Consider the following 20734-nt stretch of genomic DNA (forward strand, 5'->3'; position numbering starts at 1 on the left):
TTAAGGTTGTAGATTTCACAAATGTGCTCATATTATCTTTTTTCTTCCCATATCAACAACAGCTATCCCAGACCTTTTTCTCATTAAAGTTCCCAACTTCATCCATGTCCCCATCACGTTTACTGTTCACCACAGATCCTCTTACATTGCAGGCTTCCAGTAGATAAACTTTTCTGCTTCCCTCATATTCATGTTAGGACTTATTTAGAGGGTTACCCATCCTTCTGACTTGCCTACATTTTTCTAAGGAAGAAATGTACTTACCCAATTCCAAGGCCAGACCTTATTAAAAATTGCATATAAGCCTATGATCCTTTCTTAAACTAAGATGATAAAACAATCATAAACTGTCAGTTGAATGGAAGTTCAAAAGGAGATTCAGTGACGTTTTGAAGGTGTGATATTCATGTTCGTATCCTCAGTACAGGGTCTGGCATACAGTAAATATCCAATGTGTGCCTTCTCAAACAAATTGGAGTAGGATGGAGGATGGATTTCTAGCTCAGATTAAAAAGGAAAGGCTATGTAACACAGTCAGAATTATAGGAAGTACAAAGAATGCTGGAAGTATTATAGGAAGTACAAAGTATTATAGGAAGTACAAAGAATGCTGGAGGGCTCTTAAGGGGGAGGAGAGAGAAAAAGGCACTGGACATCAGTGCTTCTCCCTTGAAGTTTGGTCTCTGACAGGTGTGGGGATCTTTGGTGTCGCTCTCCACGGATGCCGACAACTAGCTTCTGCTCTTGTTCAGATTTATTTTAAGGTGTCCTTAGAGATTCTAAGATGCCATGATTCTTACAGTAAAAGAAAAGGTAGAAAGATAATTAATGCATCTTAATCATTTCAAGCATCTCATAAGAGCCCTTCAGTTTTCAAACTTGCATAAATATTTAGTACTCTTGCCATATATTTCAGCACTTAGCATATTTTGCATGTATTGGGAAAGTAGTGAGCAATGATCATTTGTTAAATGAACTCAAAAAAAAGTGTGTCTCTGAGAGACGAACTAAGACCAGAAACCATTATTCTATAGTACAACCAACCAGCTGAGTAATGCAATTTGATTGTCTCAGCACCTAGGGAGTAGATACAAGAAACAAACAGATGGCTCAATTGACCTGAGAGAGAGGATTGTCTAGGTTTGGTGGGTTGAGGCACATGAGGGTTTGGATAAGAATGCAGAGGGAAATGTTTGTCCCTGCTGGATGGGGAGTTAGGCAGACCAGGAGAGCCATCATGGAAGGACTAGGCGACTAAAGTGTGACACTATCAAAGAGAAGATTTGATGAGAAAGGTGAGTGGATTGAGGAGTAGGATTAGAAAGTCATGGCCTCAGAATTAAATATTTTAAAGTAGAAGAGTTCAGAAAATGGATGAAGGGCCAATGTTGCTATGCATTGTTTGATGAAATGGAATGAGCAAAGTCAGTTGTAAGATTTATTTGAACTCTCCTTGTGATTCTCTGCTGTCCCTTAGCTGAGGGATTAAAGTGGCCGGTGGAGACACATTTCTCTGCCTCCAGTGCATCTCAAGTCATCCTAAGCAGGATGCCGAAGAGCAAGGTGTAAGAGAGGCTGTCTTAGGCTCAGTCCTCATATTCTCAAGGAACCTCTTATAGGAATATGCCCATTTGTGCTGGGCTCCGAACTGACTGCTCCCAGCTAGCCCATCCTTCCTGTCAGTCCTGGTCTATTCTCCCGAGACTATGCTGATCTTGGAATATGCCAACTGGCCCGTGCTCTTAGAATCTAGGACATCTTTAGTCCTTCTCCTAACTCTTAGGTGTTGAACCTAATCTCTGTTTAGAATCTACTTATCTACTTTCCCCACTTATATTTTGGCCTTAACTCTTCTCTCTGAACTATCGTATTTTTGTTCCCTTCCCTACAGTAGGTGACCTCACAGCTGTGATTCCCTCCCCTTACAGGATGTCAATGTCTGTCAAACTCTTTTGGTTTAGCTAGACATCAGGCTCTCTTTCCTTTGAGTCTATTCCATTTAGTTGCCTTTCAAGACCTTATTTAACATCTCTCAGGGATTCATTTCCAAAAGTATCTGCTCTTTTCAGTCTTAGTTGGAAAGATCTAAGAAATGAGTCCACACTTAGAATATTATATCTCATCTTATTTTTACCTAATTTTTCTAAAATATGGCAACAAAGACACCATTTAAACAAGTGGGATAAATTTTTTAAGGCAGAAAGATCTTTCCTTGTGTCCTCAAATCATAATAGCTGGAACTCTAAGGGTAAGGAAGAAAGCCATCGCTGCCTCTCCCTCAGCTATTTCATAGCAAGACCAGACTAGCCTAGACAAAGAATAAGTCTGGCAGATAATATTCCTTACTCAACACAGTAGCTCAGAAGGTCTGATAAGGATGTTCATGGGCAATTTCTCTTCCTTGAAAACTGCTGTTTAATCTTGCTGACCTTTCTTGGAACGCTTGGAGGAAACATATCCAGCAGTGGGAACTCTCCGCAGTTATGGGAGCAAGGATACTATGCTATCGAGTGAGACTGACTTTGGAACGATGCCTGGGACCCCCCAGAAGGCACTCAGGATCCTAGAGTTAGCAGCTCTCATCCATGTCTTAAGAGACAGCTGGGTTAGGGGAGTGAGAAGTATTTTGTCCTCTAAGCAAAAAGCTTCAGGCTTTGGAAATCTGTGAGTATATTTTGCATATTCAGAATTGCTTTTACTTTCACAAGAATTAATTTTTTATTCTATCATAGTGTGTTTGGTTTGAAGATTTTGTCTTTTTTTAAGCCTCTTTTTTTTTCAGTTATTGTGTTTAGGTACTGATTTTAAATTGTTTTTATTCCTAACCAAGTAAAAATATTTGTTTCTTCAACTTTTTCTATGCCACTGGGGAAAATAATGCTTCAGATTTATGGACATTTGGCCAAACACCCCACCAATGCTTCTTCATATAAACACATCTACTGGTGACAAGTTTCCAAGGATGATACTCAACTCTGGCCCACGCACGAGAAAAAATGTCCTCTGGTGTGGAGCCCATGCAAAGTAGCCTTCCTATCGTGCGAGTGCAGGAAATGAGGTTGCTCTGCCCTCTCTCATATTTCCACCACCACAGTTCCTTCACAATGCAGAATCCTCAGTTTGACATGAGCCTTAGCACTTACATAGATATATTATTTCTTTGGACCACCTTTAATCAAAATGTCTTAGATAAAACGCTCACCCCTACACCCTACAGATACTCCGAAGTAAAGTACTCGCCACAAAGTTAACTTGGGAGACACAGTTGGGAAGTTAATTCCTGGCAAAATAGTTTGATACTACAGGAAATCATGTCATTTTTTTTTGGAAATTCACAATATGTATTAATAAATTAAAACCTCTGAAAAGTCCTATAGCAATGAAATGTCTTTCATATTTCTAATCCAGTGTCTCTCAAACTAAGATATGATCCCTCTTTCTTTTCTTTTGCGTAGCACCTGCTCATCTCAGGTCAAACCCAGTCATGACAACCTATGGGACCTCTGTAGAGTGTGCTGGGCTGAACAGCCCTTTGGCTTTCTTCCACCTGCCCACACTGAGTAGCATGCTGGGATGTTGTCTGGGAAGCTCCTTATTAAACTGGTTGAAAGGCTGCTGTTTATCTTCACGACTGTCCAGTTTTCTCTTCATGAAAACTCAGGCAGAATTTTTTCCCATCTCTCAGTATCAGAAAAATCATGATATCTTTGGGTAACAAATACTCTTTTATTTTATGGACTCTGTCTGTATTTTGTCTTCTTTGTGCTGTTAGATAAAAAGGTCAAATTTTGAGCCTCTTGGACTGGACTCTCAACGTGCAGTTTATTTACTAACCTATTTCCTTACTTAATTTAATTTTCCCCAAACACTTTTTTTTCTTAACACTCTTGCTTATTTGGTTACTATAATGTTGCCCTATTCTAGTGTATGCATTTTATAAATTAATGTGCATTGCCATTATAATAAGGAGGGATATAAAACATCATTGTTTAAAATTTCCATTAAGGGTTATGAATGAATGAGATACTTGGGCGGATCAACTTTAATATAACTATATTAGACAATATACTAGATGCTTTGAAGACTATCAAATTCAGGAAAATAGCTATCCTAGAAGCTTCACAGTTTTCACTTTTACATTTAAGACTGTGATCCATTTTAAATTAATTTTTGCATATAGTGTGAAATAGGGATGAGATGCAATCTTTTTCCATATAGATATCCAGTTGTTCCAGTACAATTTTGTTGAAAAGAACTTTGTTTCTCATTAAATTACACTGACATCTGTCATAGGCTGAATGGTGAGGGCCCCCCCCCCACCCGCAACAATATCAAGTTCTAATCCATAGAACCTGTGCACATTATCCTATGGTAAAGTTGTTTGTGCAGATGTGATTAAGTTAAGGCTCTTGAGATGAGGAGATTATCCTGCATTATCTGGGTGGACCCTGAGTGTCCTAAGTGTCCTGCTAAGAGAGAGGCAGAGGGGGACTTCCCTGGTGGTCCAGTGGTTAAGAATCCTCCTTCCAATGCAGGGGACTCGGGTTTGATCCCTGGTTGGGGAACTAGGATCCCACATGTCGCGGGGCAGCTAAGCCTGCGTGCCACAACTACAGAGCACGTGAACAACAACTACTGAGCCCACGCGACACAACTAGAGAGAGAAGCCCATGGGCTGCAACAAAAGATCCCGCATGCCACATTGAAGATCCCGCATGCATCAACTAAGACCTGACACAGCCAAATAAATAAATAAATATTTAAAAAAAGAAAAAGAGAGAGAGAGAAGCAGAGGAAGGTTGGACACGGTCAGAAGGCAAAAACAGAGAGAGGTTGAAGCTGGCTTGGCAAGTGGAGGAAGGGACTGAGACAAGGAATGTAGTTCCAGAATATGGAAGAGGTAACTCCCACATACACAGTTGTGAGAGTGACCCTGTCAACACCTTAATTTCAGCCCAGTGATACTGATACTGGACTTCTTGTCTCTATACATGTGAGAGGATTTAAAGAAAGCAAAAATCTTTGGCGATGGTATAAGTCATAGAGCAGGAAAGAAATGAAGCCTAGCATGAAGGAAGTCTCCTCTCCCACTTCACGGGGCAGGAAGCAAAAGACACTCTGGATTTGGGGGAAGCATTTGAGGAGAGACTTAAGGAGACTAGACTAAAGGTGGAGATGCTACCTGAGGTCTCTTGGGACTAGCATCCTTCATTCCCTAGGCCTGCCCAGGATGGAGAGAGGTGAGGCAAAACAAACCTCAGACAACGTGAGGTGAGAATCCGAAAGCAAAGAAGGCTGTGCTCCACTTTCTTTTTTGGAATACGAGGGCTCTGGAAGCCAGCATAAAGTGGGCATGATCAGGTAGCCATAATCCAGGGAGATTTCCAGGCAACTGGGCGCAAGAGAAAATCCAGGGGAGTTTCACGGAAAGCAGCTGATAGTTTCTGAGCAGCTAAGGAGGATGAGGGAAAGTACAGAGGTAAATGGCTGACTAAAGCTTGAGTTTGAGATAAAGAAGCTGAAGAAGGCAGGGAACTCTCATCCGGAGGCAGTGAATAATTTCATTGTCTTTTGTGATGGATTTTGGCACAGTGCCCAAAAGACCGACTTTAGCGGGTATTGGCTGAGGATGCCTGGTGATATGGCGGGCTTATGGCCAGAGATTATGGGCATGAGATACTTCCAACCAACGCCCCAGGGGCATTGTTTAACTTTTTCTTGGTGCCAAGAAAGTGCAACATAGGAACCTCCTTGGGAACTCAGGTAAAATTTGGGCTTCATAATAAAGAAAAGGAAAGGGAAGAAACCTCCAAAAACTGAATATGTACCCTGAAGTGTCTAAGTATTAGAAAGTAACTGAGATGAGATTTCAATTTATTAATAAAAGATCAATGGATTGCTCTAGATTTATTAAAATTGGATAAAATAATAATTTTTCACTCTGTGGAGATTGGGAGCTTTAGAAAAAAGTTGAATTTTGATATAAGAAATAAATAATAAAGTTATATTTAAGCAATTCAAATATTAACATGTAAATTTGGACACTGCCACATACATGTATACATTAATTTCTATTACAACAATAAATAGCTAGCATTTCCATTTTATAGTTAATAAAAGTTAAGCTCAATGAGTTAAGTAAATTGTCTACGTAAATATAGTTTAAAAAGATAGAATTCAAATCTTGGTCCATTTAACTTCCAAGTTGTGTCCTTTCCATTGCTAACCCATGCCTCCAAGGGAGAAACCACTATCAAAAACCTATTAACACCACAGAGAGCTGACCTCACTCTCCTCAGCCTCAGTTTCTCCATCTTGAAAATGAAGATCCTCCTAGACATAAAAATTTATAATTCTATACTATGGTGTGGCAGAAAGAACTCAGTAATAAATTTTCCTGCAAGATACTTTGAGAGTTACCATCTTGATTATGGTAAAGTTGAAATATGAAAAAGTTGAGAAATTGTATGCAGAGCTCAGGGGAAAGCTTAGCATATGACATTCTCATTTTCCCTACTTGTTGGTACATTTGTTTTTCCTTTTAGGAATGGGAGCAGGGAGTCAGAAAAGCCTTGACTAGCTACCAGCATTAGCCAACTTTAAGGGAGATAAAGTAGTTGAATTCTTCTTTTCTTTCTTTTTTTTTTTTTTTTTTTTTTTGCGGTACGCGGGCCTCTCACTGTTGTGGCCTCTCCCGTTGCGGAGCACAGGCTCCGGACGCGCAGGCTCAGCGGCCATGGCTCACGGGCCCAGCCGCTCCACGGCACGTGGGATCTTCCTGGACCGGGGCACGAACCCGCGTCCCCTGCATCGGCAGGCGGACTCTCAAGCACTGTGCCACCAGGGAAGCCCGCGAATTCTTCTTTTAAAGAAAGGACTCTGCAATGCTTATCTGCTTCAAAGTGACTGGTGGGAGCTAACCTTTATAAAAAGTTGTCAGACTTCTAATCAGTCTAAAATTTTCTTCTCAACTAAACTTTTATTATAGAGTTGGAGTTGCAAACACCTTCTTCAATTGTGGTAAGAATCAATATGGGAGAGAGAAAATAGAGTTTGTAGATAATTTCCTTTATTCTTCCATAAGCATTGAGAACAAGCATATTCTTCAAATAATACAACTAAGCTGCAGAGATATATTCTTCATTGCTCCATTGGGACTCCCCTCCCACTTATTCACTTTTAAAAACCCTTAAATTATAGTTTAACCAGAACTTCTCTAATACCCACCACACGCAATTAGACAAATTCTAAGATTCTGGTAACTAACATATTAGGAAATAACAGATATTAAATCTGAAACTTAGAAAATCAAATACATGGGAAAAAATGACCATATTTTAAAGTAAGAGTATAAGAACAGGAGTTGCTAAGAAACTACTATCACTGAAGTTTTCCTTGGAAATACCCTATTTTAAACTTACAGTGAAGATGAACAAGGTGGGTAGAGTATGCACAGCTACAAAACAAATGCAGTGATGAGTTACAGAAAAAAGAGGAATGCAGCTTGTAGTCCACAGGATCAGATTTGTGGATCTAAGCAATTCTCAGTAAATATCTGTATGTTCTTCCTATTTTGTTAACTTTAAATTGAATTATAGCAGTTTTACTTTGTAAAGTTAGTAGTTGACAAAAGCAAATTATATAGAAGAACTCTAAAATTAGTTTCCCTAACTGGGTAAGATTTACCTCATCCATCTGAACCAACCAACTTCGCCATCCTTAGAGCCAAAAGAATGTGGATATTGGCCTATTTTAATAGTTCTAGTTCAGACAGAAGTCTACTATGCCCCAGAACTTCTCCCAACGATAAGCTGAGGCATGTGCAAGGTTCACCTTGTTTATTTCTTCTCTCTCAGAAATTACATTCTACACTGACTGATACCTAATATATGAAAACCATTGTTTCATATATTTGGGGGTCTTTTGGGGGGGATTTTTGTTTTTTGTTTGTTTGGGTTTTTTTTTTTTTTTTTTTTGATTTTTCAGTTATGAAGGTAAATCTGGTTCCTGTTACTCCATCTTGGCTGGAAGAGAAGTCAATTTAATTTTATTTAATCTCATCTTTTCCCCTGTCTCATGAACCATTTCCTGGCTTTTGCCTTAGTGTAAAGAAGTTAGTATCAGTAACATTTAAATTAGTTTGGTCCCATCTCTGACTGCTGCTCTTAAGTCCCAGGTATACTTAATTCTGTCTTATAATTATTGGGCATTTCCACTGTGAGTCTCTGGCACTGCAGTGCTCGATATGACAGCCACTTCTCACATGGACTACTGAGTACCTACAGTGTAAATGAGTGCACTAGGAAATTAAAAATCACATATGTGGCTTACATTATGTTTCTATTAGCGCTTTCCAGAACACTTTCAAATTAATTTGTAAACATCTGCTCTTAATCCGAGAACCATCTCTGTGTCATTGGCATTTAAAGATCAGAAAATGTGTGAAAATGAAAATGGAGAGAAACCTAAAGAGATGATTTGAGTTGTAATCTCAGTTCTCTAGGAAGACGATCACAGTGACTTTTGTAAAACTTTGCCACTTTTCCACAGGCTCTGATTGGCTTTTCTGCCACTCTCTGCAGGTAATCTTTTTGTCGTCCGAATTTTCCTCTGTCTGTTTCAACTTAAATATTCTTTCAGTTCTTTCTCAAACTGTGGCCTTTGCTTCAGCAGTAATAAAATTACTTGGAAGTTTGCTAGAAATGCAAATTATAACTCGTTAGTGATTCAAAAACTCAGCAGGTGGAGCCCAACAATCAGGGTTTTAACAACATTCCCTGTTATTTCAATGCATGCTCCTGCTTGAGGACCACTGCTCAGTATGAGGAACCATAGTTAACATACTAAACATGTCGATTGTCTTCAAAGTCACCACCAGCTCCCCTTTTTGACTTCCTTATTTCTATTAACTTTCTACTTGTCATCAAGGTGCAAAACGTCAGTGTCAATTCATCCTTCCCCCTCAAACCCTATGTTCAAAAAGTCATCAACTCCTGCCATTACTGATGAGCAAGTACCACAGCTTGGACTAAATATGCCCTCATTCAGTGTCTCCTTTTGCTCTCCTTCCTGCTATATTCTGGCCAAATTGAACTACTTTTTCTGTAATGCTCTACTTTGATCAAGTTGTTCCCACTGGTTAGAAACTGTTCCTTACTCTGGAGAACTTACCCATTTCTAACTTCCCAGCGGTCAAATGACCTGTTCTTAAAGTTAGAGTTCAAAAGCCACTTTGGGGAGGTTTCCAGTCTTCTCAAATCTGCAGTTATTTCCCTCTTTCCTAATTGAACAAAATCTCTACCTCTTTCCACCGTTAATTTTATTTTTATCTCTTTCATTACTCTACCACGTGTTTTACCCTTCTAGTAAATTATAAATTTCTTGAGGGCAGGCTTCAAGTCTGGTTTATCTTGTTATCTTCTAAGAAATAAGAAAGGGGGAACTAATATTTCTCACATAAACGCCTGTACCAGGGCTTTTGCACTTTCTATCCCTTGTGCTTCAAATATTCTTCCCCCAGTATCTTTATGGTTCTTCTGCTCACTTACTTTAAGTCTCTTCTTAAGTATCACCTCACAAAGGAAACTTCTCCCCCTTGTTGTCCTTTTGTCCTCTTGTCTTATTTTTCTTCATAAGACTTATCCCTAGGTAAGACATATAAAAATATAGGGGCTTCCCTGGTGGCGCAGTGGTTGAGAGTCCGCCTGCCGATGCAGGGTTCGTGCCCCGGTCCGGGAAGATCCCACATGCCGCGGAGCGGCTGGGCCCGTGAGCCATGGCCGCTGAGCCTGCGCGTCCAGAGCCTGTGCTCCACAACGGGAGAGGCCACAACAGTGAGAGGCCCGCGTACCACAAAAAATAAATAAATAATAAAATAAATAAAAATATATATATAAAGATATATAAAGATAAAAAGATATATATTTTTCTTTTTGATGACTGCTCTGTTTCAAGTATCTTGAATTAGAATTATTTGTTGAATGAATGAATGAATGAATTTAATTCCTGAACCTCAATCACTGCATCTTTAATGGTTAAACCATTATACGTACTTGTAAGAGATTGGGAGAATAAATGAGGTGACAGAAACACATCATGGAACCACATCTGACACATGCCCGCCCATAGTAACTGATTATTATTATTTTATTATTTCATTAGTATATACTGTTTTGGGTTCTTGCCCTTTTGCCCTTAGACTGTAAGTTCTCTGTGTGCAACTACTTTGGATAATTAGTTTTTGCATATCAGAAAGAGGTATTCAATAAATAATTCCTGAATGCATGACCTTAGCAGTGTCTGGATTGCAGTTTCTTCACTTGTAAAACAAGAGAATTAAAATCTCCCAAGTCTTTTCAGGCTGTGTCTTTTCACTAAACAACTTGTTAAAAACCCCATGGTCTGATAGTTTGGATGCAGAAGTTAGAGTATAGAGACTGCTCTTTTTAGTGATATAGTCTTCAAATCTTTACAATATCCTCAGTGAGAAACAGACATACGCCTCTTGGATTTGATATTTGCCAAAACCCCTAAATATCCTCTTATTCTTTTCCATATAAAAACGCACACACACATATTTCTTCTCCATTTCCTCTTGATTGAACTTAGTTCTTCTTTCTGCCTTTCTGGATCCCACCCCGAATATATTCTTATGATCAACCAACCAACTTTTTAAAACCGCTGAAATCTTGGTGTCATTTGGTGTGGATTGTGTGTGTACAGTGTTTCTAAGAAGTTATGTGACAATTGAGGCTCATTACAGCATTTTAAATTAGGTACCCTGAGTGTGAGAACAAAAACAGTTGTTCACAGAGCTGGGCTGGAATTCTGTCTTTGCTGGGCTGAAATTTCTGCACATCTCTTTGAGCAAGCATGTACTCCTCTCTGCTATGATTTCAGTGAACTTTCTGCCGGTTCCTGCAGATCCTACATTCTGTCTGGCTGACTAATGATATATTCCCTTTTTTCTTGAGCCATCCTATGATTTCATCACATAAATAGTAGCTTGGTTTCTTTCCTTGAATACTTGGAATGCTACCTTTTATTTGGATTGCCTCAGACATCAGTAGAATGAGATCTGAGTCATGATTTATTTGACCTGTTTGAAGGCAGAAAAGCAGAGGCATATTTCTGATGAGAAAGAGGTTTGCTTCTAACAAAATAAGTTATTCTAAAACTAACCACAGATATTGTCATTGCTTCAGAATGACACAAAGGGTCAAGGCAGCAGCCCCAAATCCCTATATGCACCTAAAGGGGCAGCCATGCCTGGCTTTGGACATTATTGTCATGCTGAATCATATGGACCCAATTTTGCCAACACTTCTGATTTTTCAAGAGAAAATATAAATCCAGATTTTAATGTGAATTTTTCTGATTTCACAGATTGACAATGAATTAACTTGAAAACAACAACAATATTTAAGTGCTAAACAAAATACGTCTGTGACCAAAGGCTATTAGTTTATAATCTCTGGTCTATCCATCCCATAGGTTTGGCTTTTTTTTTTTTTTTTTTTTTTTTTTTTTTTTTGTGGTACGTGGGCCTCTCACTGTTGTGGCCTCTCCCGTTGCAGAGCACAGGCTCCGGACACTCAGGCTCAGCGGCCATGGCTCACAGGCCCAGCTGCTCCGCGGCATGTGGGATCTTCCCGGACCGGGGCACAAACCCGTGTCCCCTGCATCAGCAGGTGGACTCTCAACCACTGCACCACCAGGGAAGCCAGGTTTGGCATTTTTAAATGAAATAATCAAACAGGATATTATCACTGTCTCTTAAGTGTTTGTGGAGAAATACATCTTTCAGAACAATGTTATGACAGACTCTTCTCTAAATATCTTCCAGTTCCTTGAGAACCTAAAAGGCAGTAAAACTTGCATCAGTTGCCTGCTATATGCAAGACAATGTGGGAGATACAAAGCCGTCTAAGTCATCCTCTTTCTCTTGCGCTTTCCTCAAGGAAGTAATTATTTAGTTTGGAGAAACAGACATTATACATTCTTTCTTATAAAGTACCATTCCTCCAAAACATGACAAATGTAATCACCAAAGAAGTATTTCTATAAGCTCTAACAATTTCTAAGAATTCAAAGGGGGCTGTAGAAGATAAACATGAGGATGTGTTGATCCGAGTAGACCTTATGAAGTGGAAAGCACAGATCAGACATGAACAAGAGGGTAGGAAAAGTAGATTCCAGGTAAGGAGCAAAACTGCAAAGATGGGATTGCATCTAACATTATTTGTGAGTAATTGAGAAAACCAGTCCATTGGAAACTAAGGGTTTATGTTGAGGAGTAAGGGGGTGAAAATGTGTTTTCCAAATTTGGCAAAAACAAACCAAAAAAACCCACACAAACATTTTGAAAACTTAATTATGAGGCCGAAATATTTGGGCTGTCCAGTCGTGGCTATGAAGGTGGACACATCAGCCTATCTTAGGCTTTTCCTATCTAATACTTTAATCTGAGTTAATTCTTTTTGTTTGGATTCTGTGCTCACCAAGCAATACTTCAATTCTCACTTGACATTCCTGTGAGCTTATGAGATTGACCCTAAGAGATGATACCTATTAGGTCTCAGACATTTTTGATCCAACTGTTTTGACCCTGCTGATTTTGCTCTTTGCGCTAAGGAAATATATATATTCACTCTTATATATTTTTATCTTAATTATATATGTTTATCGTCAACTGTATGTACGTATACAGTTGATGATATATATATATACATATACACACAGATATATACATACATACATAGTATAATGATATACATTTGTGTGTATATACACATATCTAATGATAATTTTTACCAAATATTATTTTTCAGATAAAAATTCATTAAGCTAACTTAGTTTATTGTTAATTTCCCTCTAAAGAGCTGTCAAACCATTTTGAATTCTCTTTTTCCATTTTTATCTTACTAAAATTATTTCCAGTGGGATCAATTAATTTTACTACACATTTGATTTGATCACTTTTGAAATCCACATTCTTTTATGCTGTATAAGTTCTTCCTTTTAGAATTTTCTCTTTTATGGTTATTATTTCTCCAAGTCTGATTTTCTGAGATCAAATTACTGCTATAACTTTTACTAAGATGTCTCATTTTTCTATAAATACTTGGACAATAACAAAATTTATAGGCCAGTCTAGCTATTTATATTTTATTATTTCTGTTAAATCTATTTTTGGATTCAATAGTATTCATTATGAGTTGGACAAGAGACTATTAGTTTATTTCTTAGTAAGTCTGTGAGATGATGGTGAGAGGTTTTTTCCAGACATTTCTTGATTAAGTTTTTTTAGGCTTTTAAAATTCTGTTATTAATCACTTTATTCCATGTGCTTCTGATCACATTGTGTACTATGTACTCACCATCCTTGACATTGGTGTGGACAAAAAACAAACAATGGGGTCAAATTAATGGCATTGAAAGGTACTCCTTGATGTACAGCCACCTTAGACTTCATGGTGACCTTCTAGTTTTATACGACTGTCTTTTGAGCTTGCATTCATTTATTCAACAAGTGTTTACTAAGGACCGACTATGTGTCAGACATACCACTATGCAAATATAGTGGTGAGCATGTTCCCAAGCACCTGTGCTCTTAGAGCTCACAGACCAGTGGGAAAGACAATCCAGTCAGTAGTTCCCATAATGTATGATGAGTTTTATGATAAGGAAAATGCTGGGGACCATGGAATGCAAAACCTAATCCAAACTGAGAGCCAGGGAGGCCCTTCTAAAAAAGTGATGTTTTGGCTGAGGTCTGGAGGATGAGTAGCAGTCAGCCTGATGAAAAGGAAGAGGGATGTGGTGGAAGGAACAGCATTCTAGAGAGTTGTGTCACTAGAACATAAGAGTCAGAGGAGAGTGTGTCAGGACATGAGGTAGGAGAGAGGAGGAGATCAGATCGTACAGAGCCTTGTCAGCTATTTTAAAGTTCATCTAAAACATACTTGGAGCCCATTAAAATATTTTAAGAAGAGTGACATGATGGACTGAGAGAACAGTGTGGAGAATGGGTTAAAGGGTCCAAGGCTGGAAGCAGAGAAGCCAGTTAGGATGGATGGCTATTGTGAGGGGGAGAAATGATGTTGACTTGGTTAGCATACTGGTAGAGAGAATGGAGCGAGTTAGAGAGATTTGAGTATTTGGGAGGTAAAAGTGATTGGGTAATTGATGAGTGGCAGTGGGAATGGGTTGGGAGGGGGGGAACAACTCAAGAGTTGAGTTCCAGGTGATCACCTTGCATGACTAAAAAGTGAGTGGAGTGATTTGCTCTAGAAATAGCTAGTTTGGGGAATAATATAACATGTTCAGATTTGCAGATGCTTGGTTTCAAGTGTCCATGAGATATCTAAGTGTCCATGTTCAGTAGATAGTCGGAAATAAGGTTGTGGAACTCTTGAGGGAGAAGTAGAAGGGAGATGTTGAGAGTAATCTGCATATGACTGTTAATCAAAGCCATGGGCATGGATAAGGATGCCTTGGGACAGTGATTAGAGTAGGAAAGGCCTTGGGCCCCTGGTAGCACTCTGAGGATCACCAGTACCTGAAGGGGGGAAAGAAGTAGGTGACTCTACAAAGGACATTGAAGCATGGACACAGAAAGGAAGAGAACCAGGAGAGAGGGATGCCAGGGAAACCAAAGTGCTAAAAGTGCAAGCAAGGTGGGGGTCTGAAAATGTTCATTGGAGTTAATGACATGCTGGTAGTGGATTTTGGTGGGGCAGGAAACTAGATTGAGCAGTAAATGGGGAATGATGGGGTAAAAACAATGAATTCAACAAGTTTGCTTGCAAAGAAGAAGAAAAGAAATAGAACCATAGCTGGAGAGAAATATAGGGCAGAGAAAAAGATGTTTGTTTTTGAAAGAGACACGAAGGTATTTAAATGATGATGTAAAGACATCCGTTAAGATAGAGAGGATGAAGTTATGGAAGAGAAAAGAGAATAAAGAGATAGGGAGATAGAGGCCTGCAAAGCAGGAAACATTTCAAATGAGAGCACAGTGGTGGGGTGGCCCTTAAATTTCAAAGAAACAAACATGAACAAGTAAGTCCATATCATTTTTCCTCATGGACCACTGAAATCCACCCTAGCATTTTTCTTGGCCTCTGTGCTCAGAAATTCCTAACCACGTCTCTCTTTTATTTTTGAGATGTTGCATTTTGACCTCTTCTCTTCCCTTTCATTCACCATTCTCTATGTTAAATTCTTCCACCTTTCTCCCTGTGAATGCATAAAGATGTCACATCTCTATGCTTTTTAATGAAAAAGAAGAGATGCTGGAGTCAGATGGCCGTGGATTTAACAGTGACTCCGTCACTCATATTTGTAGTTTCACTTTGGACAATAACCTAAACTCTCTAAGACCTGCTTTCTTATTCATAAAAATGGATATACCATTTTGAAAATTAAATGAGAGAACATTGTAGACTCTTAAGTGTATTCATTTTCCTTCTTTTCCCTTATAAAGAGTTATCCCCCTCAGCTGGCAATTATCTGCATGATTTACAAAAGCATTTCCAAGTTTTGGGACTTCCCTGGTGGTCCAGAATTTAGGACTCCGCGCTTTCACTGCTGTGGCCCGGGGTTCAATCCCTGGTAGGGGAGCTAAGATCCCGCAAGCCATGGGAGCGGCCAAAAAAAAAAAAGCAATAATAATAACGGGACTTCCCTGGTGGCACAGAGGTTAAGAATCCACCTGCCAATGCAGGGGACATGGGTTTGAGCCCTGGTCTGGGAGGATCCCACATGCTGCAGAGCAACTAATCCTGTAAGCCACAACTACTGAACCTGTGCTCTAGAGCCCACGAGCCACAACTACTGAAGCCCACGCACCTAGAGCCTGTGCTCTGCAACAGGAGAAACCACCGCAATGAGAAGCCCGTGCACCACAATGAAGAGTAGCCCCTGCTCGGCACAGCAAGAGAAAGCTTGCGCGCAGCAACAAAGACCCAACGCAGCCAGTAAAAAATAAATTAATTGATTAATTTTTAAAAAAAGCTTTTGCAAGTTTTTCATTCAGTCTCATCTCCTTTTTATTTTATCTGAATGCTGGTTTCCTCCTCATCCTAACAGTCATCCTAAAAGTCCCAAGCTCAGTGGGTCATCTGTTGCCATTCTTTAAATCAAAATTTTTCTGATAGGAGGAAAGAAATTTGGGGGGTGGGGAGGGAGGAGTTAGGGCAGAGTCATTTCTAAACTTCAGTCTACATGCTTATAATATATAGCAAAGAATCAGAAAAAAAAATAGCATAGGTTAGACGGAAGCAGAAACTTCAGTCCTGGTTTCAATACCAGAGGACATTATTGACTATCTTAAATGAAATTGTTCACTTCCTCCATTTAAAAAAAAATTTACAGGGCTTCCCTGGTGGCGCAGTGGTTGGGAGTCCGCCTGCCAATTCAGTGGACACGGGTTCGTGCCCCGGTCCGCGAAGATCCCACGTGCCGCGGAGCGGCTGGGCCCGTGAGCCATGGACGCTGAGCCTGCGCGTCCGGAGCCTGTGCGCCACAACGGGAGAGGCCGCAACAGTGAGAGACCCGCATACCGCAAAAAAAAAAAAAAAAAAAAAAAAATTTTACAAAACAACGCTGCAGGTCTTTTGAAAGGACTGGGGAGACTAGTGAATTTTTAAAAAATCAAGCTCTTAAAATAATAACTGTAACCCCAAGGTAACTTTGTTTCTGTGCAAATATGTTGGTTTCTGAGACAGAGTAAAACTTGGGAGCAGCCAAAGACCTCTTAGTGTAAACAAATAGCTCAGAGACAACCATTGGTTTTTCAAGTGGTCTAGACCAAATCTTGTTTGCAATGAGAGTTCTGTCTTGTCATAGGAATTTTGTACATGACAGATATGAGATGTTAAAAGCTGTATATAAATCCTGTTTTAAAAAATTATTTGATGGGAACAAAATTAATCACTTCTCCTCATTTTAAAAACGCAGGTTCATTTATGGATGAACCAGATCATTATGTCAATACTCACCTCACAGTATGATTCTTTTCATGTTTCTATGTAATTTTAAAAGGTGGTTTTCAACAGGAGCATATGTAATATTTCAACTCCTGGGCTGTGGGATGGGGACTTGGGGGTTCATTATAAAGTCTACTGAAACCAAAGCAAAGTACGAAGGCTAGACTATTCCTCTGACCACTTTGTTGGAGGCCCTTGAAGTGCCTGAAGTGCAAATACTTCTAAGGGGAGTAACTGCTCTGATTCAAGATAAATACAGAGTTGAAGACGAGGGGAGAAATTAAATCCTGGGAAATCAGAAAAGGAAATGTAGGGAAAGGCGCTGTAGTACATTACACTACAGAGTTTTTCAAGCTGTTTTTATTTAAAATAAAATAACATGCAAAATGCAACTTATCTTTTAAAAATATGTAGGTGTTGGGAAGCATATCCTTTTTGGGGTGGGGGCAGTTGGCTTCTCTTCACTCCCTCTAGAGCTGTGAACTCTCTCTAACTTGGAGACTAATCTCTCACTACATCTCATTTCCGAACTTCATGAAAAGCGAGGTGTCAGACACCGAAGTGATTTCAATTTGGCTAACAGTTCAAGAAACTAAACTACTGATTGCTTTGTAAAAGTCTCTGTCCTGAACAGAGTAACTGAACACTGTACAACTATTTTAGAAGAGAAAATTCAACTGATGGCTTTAAAAGTAATTGGAAAGTCCTTAAATTGGCCAAACTCAATGCTTGTTACCCTTTAGGCTGTCCTTCACATGCTGCCCTTCACATGCAGCCCTGTGAGATTATTTCAGAAGATCCAAACTCTATTTCCCATTTCAGTTCTGACTTGTACTTGCAAACATGCTCTCTTCTTCCTTGATTTTCTCCACGCCTATTTACTCAAAGAGCTATTTTGGAGTAAAATAATGGAAAAGTGATCTTGGCAAGACAAAGAAGCTGCAAAAGGAATGAGAGAATTTGAAATGCTACTGAAAACAAGAATCTTTCAAAATATATGTTTTTAGGGGAAGAGGGTAGACCTGTAGCCCATACATCAACCTATGGTTTTCAGGACTCTTAAGATCTGGTTAAGTTTGCTTTGAATGACTTCCCAAGATTTCTATGAATTTTGGGGAGGGTATTTGTACCATCTCATGATGACCTCTGATTTGGACTTTTGCCTCTACTGATTTATTATTTTTGACTTTGCATCTACAATTTCATTTCTCTCTACCATAGATGGTTCCCAGAGATGCATGAGGTCACTATTCTTGATTCCTATGACAAATCTATTCACAACTGAAAGTTAGAGATTTTTTTTTAGGAGCAGAAAAAATTTACATAGACTAATTTTTTTTTACAATAAACGAAAATGTAAACGTCTTTGTTATTAAAGATCCTATAGCTAATCTCCTGTGTTTCTTGATCATCTTTCCTCTCTTCTTGCCACCCTACCATCTCCTTTTGACTCTTCTACTCTCTCTCTCTCTAAGGAGAAAACTTGATCCTCCCATTTCAGGTGTTTCCAGCCTTCCTTGCTTTTGCATACCTAACCATTCAACTAAAATTTTGAAATTTCCTATTAGTTTTTAGATAGGATATTGTTCTTTTTCCAAGTACTTTTGTGAAAGACAGGATGGGAATTAGGTTTGGGAAAGTAGGGATCTATACCTCTTCTTTTAGCCTTAGTGGCAGTAGAGTCCCAGTGTTTGCCTCTTCATCATGGTCTTTTGTCAGCCTTCCCCATACTCTTTGAAGTCCAGCCACCCTGGCGTTCTTTATGTCTGTTAAGCTCACTGTAGTAGTGATCCCCAAAAGATGCCCACCTCTTAAATCACGGGAATCTGTAACTGTGTTAGGTTACAAGGCGAAAGGGAATGAAGGCTGCAGTTGGAATTAATGTTTCTAATCATTTGACTTTAACATAGGGAGATTATCTTGGATTATCTAGGTGGGCTCAATGTAATCACAAGGATCTTTCAATGAGGAGGAGGGAGGCAGAAGAACATGTCCGTGTGATGCAGTGTGATACGGTTCGACCTGCCATTTCTGACTTTCAAGATGGAGAAAGGAAACCTTAAGCCAAAGAAAGCAGGGAGCCTCTAGAAATTGGAAAAGGCAAGGAAATCAATTCTTCCCTGGAGCCTCTGGGAAGGAAAACAGCATTGGTGACACCTTGATTTTAGCCCGTTGACACCCAGTGTAGACATTTGACCTCAAGAACTGTAAGATAATAAATCTGTGTGGCATCTTTTCTGTCATTCTGCCTCTTTTCTTGCCTTTTTTTCTTGGAATAATTATTGTATTTTGTGGAATTCCACCTTATTTTCTCTATTGGTTTTTAGTGTACTTCTTTGCACTACTTATGTATATATATATAGGCTGTTGTAAAGATCTTAATGTGCATCCCTAAAACATATACAGCTGATATTTCATATGAAATATAAGAACCTTGTAATAGTGTAGCTTATTTTACCCCCATTATTTGTGTGAGTTTTTCACATACATTATGTCCACATACATTATGTGCCTCACAATATGGCATTACAATTTTTGCTGTAAACAGTCATATAACTTTTAAAGAAAATAAGAAAAAAATTAGTCTTTTATATTTACCCACATATTTGCCATTTCCAAGACTTTTCATTCTTTCATGTAGATGAAGTTTCCATCAGATGTCATTTCCCTTCAGCTTAAAGAACTTCCTTTTTTCATTTCTTGTAAGTAAGCTCTGATGTCAATGAATTCTCTTACTTCTGTATTACGTGCAACAGTCTTTAGTTTGCATTCATTTTTGAAGAATATTTTCTTTGAATGTAGAATTCTGGGGTAATAGTCTTTTTATTTTCTTTAGGCACTTTGAAGATGACATTTTTTTTTTTTTTTTTTTGCGGTACGCGGGCCTCTCACTGTTGTGGCCTCTCCTGTTGCAGAGCACAGGCTCCGGACGCGCAGGCTCAGTGGCCATGGCTCACGGGCCTAGCCGCTCCGTGGCATGTGGGATCTTCCCGGACCGGGGCACGAACCTGTGTCCCCTGCATTGGCAGGCGGACTCTCAACCACTGCGCCACCGGGGAAGATGACATTTAATTGTCTTCTGTCCTCCATTATGGCTCTTGAGATGGAAACCAGGATTCATATCTTGGTTCCTTGTATGCAATGTGCCATTTTTTTTTTCTGACTTCCTTCAAAGTTTTTTTTAGCTTTTATTTTCAGCAGTTTGACTATGATGGGCCAAGGTAGGGGTGTGTGTGTGTGTGTGTGTGTGTGTGTGTGTTTGTGTTTAAGTTATCTTGCTTGGTATTCACTGAGCTTGTTTGGTCTCTCAGTCAATTTTTTTGACCAAATTTAGAAAAGTTTTGGTAAATATTTCTTTAGAGTTTCCTCCATTGTCTCCTTTTTATTCTCTCCTTGTAGGACTCTAATTACTTGTAAATTAGAGTTTTTATATTGCCCCACACTCAAGAGGCTCTGTACACTTTTGTTGCTATTGTTCATGATCCTTTATTCTCTTTTCTTAAGAATGAATAATTTTTATTGTTCTATCTTCAAGTTGACTTACTCTTTCTTCTACCATCTCTACTCTTGCTGTTAAGCCTATCTAGTCAAATATTCATTTAGGTATTATATTTTCTAGTTCCAGAACTTCCACTGTGTGTTTTATATCTTTAGCTTTATTGATAAATGCTCTGTAAGTTCATTTATTATGGCCCAATTTGTCTCGAATATATTTGTAATACACTAAGGTCTTTGAATATATT

The sequence above is a fragment of the Aethalodelphis obliquidens genome, unplaced genomic scaffold (assembly GCF_003676395.1).
Source record: "Aethalodelphis obliquidens isolate GAN/ISIS:26980383/991018 unplaced genomic scaffold, ASM367639v1 scaffold3, whole genome shotgun sequence".
Lineage (NCBI taxonomy): Eukaryota > Metazoa > Chordata > Mammalia > Artiodactyla > Delphinidae > Aethalodelphis > Aethalodelphis obliquidens.